Below are 1,681 nucleotides of genomic sequence, written 5' to 3'. Positions count from 1 at the left end.
TTTGTAATTTTAATATTTTTTTGTAATTTTAAAAAATTTGAATAATTTTTAATTTTTTAAAATTTTTCTTAATTCTCTGTAATTTTAAAAATTTTCTATAATTTTAAAATGTTTTATTATTTTTTCTGATTTTTAAAAAGTTTCTATAAATTTTGGAGGAAATTATAAAAAAACTGTAAATTTTTTGTAATTGAAAAAAATTATTTTCTTTAATTTCTAAAAGTATAAACTGATTCTATAATTTTTCAAAAATAATTTTGTATTTTTTGTATTTTTTTAATTTTCTATTTTTTTTAATTATTTGGTAATTTTTGGTATTTTTCTGTAATATTTGGAAATGCAATTTAAAAAAAAAAATAGACCTTAATGCAATTTTTAGAAAAATTATGCAGTTTAGGATAATTATAAATAAATTGACCTTAATATAATTTTAGGAAAAAATTGGATCTTAATGCATCCGCTGCAAAATTCGAGGCAAAAGTGTAACTTCATAAATAATGCATTACAAATGTGTCGTACGGATGGCAGTGGTATCCGCTGTGAACTCCATGGCTAATGTAACATCTTCATATTAAATGCCACAAACTTTCTTGTACGAATTGCAACGGATTGAATTACAGTATCAGAAACCGTGCCAAATGTAACATCTAAAAAATAAATGCCTCCAACTACCTTTTATGAATTGCAATAGATCATACGTCCATTCCAAATATTTTTGTAAATTTATCATCAAACTTTCCCACGGCTTTGTGTCCGGTGGCAGAAATAGTTGCATCATGCAACTCTTTAATTTGCAATGGAAAACATACCAAGAAATTCATGGAAAAATAATTATCATATTACCTGGTGCTAAAAATTTAATTAATTTGCAACAACTGCTTTCCAATGCAATATTTGTTGCAAATTATTAGCAATGAATATAGTTTAAAAATTAATTGCAAATTTAGCCATGCATATTAATTGTTGCATAAACCGTTGCAAATTAACAAATGGATATGTTCCTTGGGAACGTTTGCCTCGACTTTTGCAACGACTAGTAACAAAAATGGGTCATGAAACACCATTAAAATGCAAGTCGGAATGCAGACAAAGATAGATGGAAATGAGCTTAATGTAATTTATCCTCAAGTAATATTACAAATAAGTAGATTATCCCCTATAAAAAAAAATAGCAGTTTATCATCCTATTTTAATTAAGGCAAAATTGCATTTTTGGTCCCGTTAGATAAGGCCATTATCACTTCTAGTCCCACACTTTTCACGGTCGACAGTTATGATCCCCTGGTTTTCAAAGTTTAACACTATTGGTCCTATAATCAATTCTCTTTGCAATTTTTAGTGAAACAACACCTTATGCTTAGAAATAGGCCCAACATGCTTTCGAAATAAATTAAGACCCCATAAAATCATACCTTACTTTGACCGCTTTGTTTTCGGGTATTCCAAGTCCTTGGTTTTACGGACTTCTTCCAACCACATTACCGCAGCAGATGGTTCACAGGAACTTGGCTCCTCCAGCAACAAACAGCACAGCCTATTTCATTTCCTACCTTAGGGCGTAAAAGAGATTCTAGTATAGGGACTTAATAGAATTTTGAAAAAACAGGTTGAATGGAAGCCTAACTTTTATTGAAAAAATATAGAAAATATTACATAGATATTATTCCTCCATTGGAGGAGA

The sequence above is a fragment of the Sesamum indicum genome, linkage group LG9 (assembly GCF_000512975.1).
Source record: "Sesamum indicum cultivar Zhongzhi No. 13 linkage group LG9, S_indicum_v1.0, whole genome shotgun sequence".
Lineage (NCBI taxonomy): Eukaryota > Viridiplantae > Streptophyta > Magnoliopsida > Lamiales > Pedaliaceae > Sesamum > Sesamum indicum.
This window is presented reverse-complemented; position numbering follows the sequence as displayed.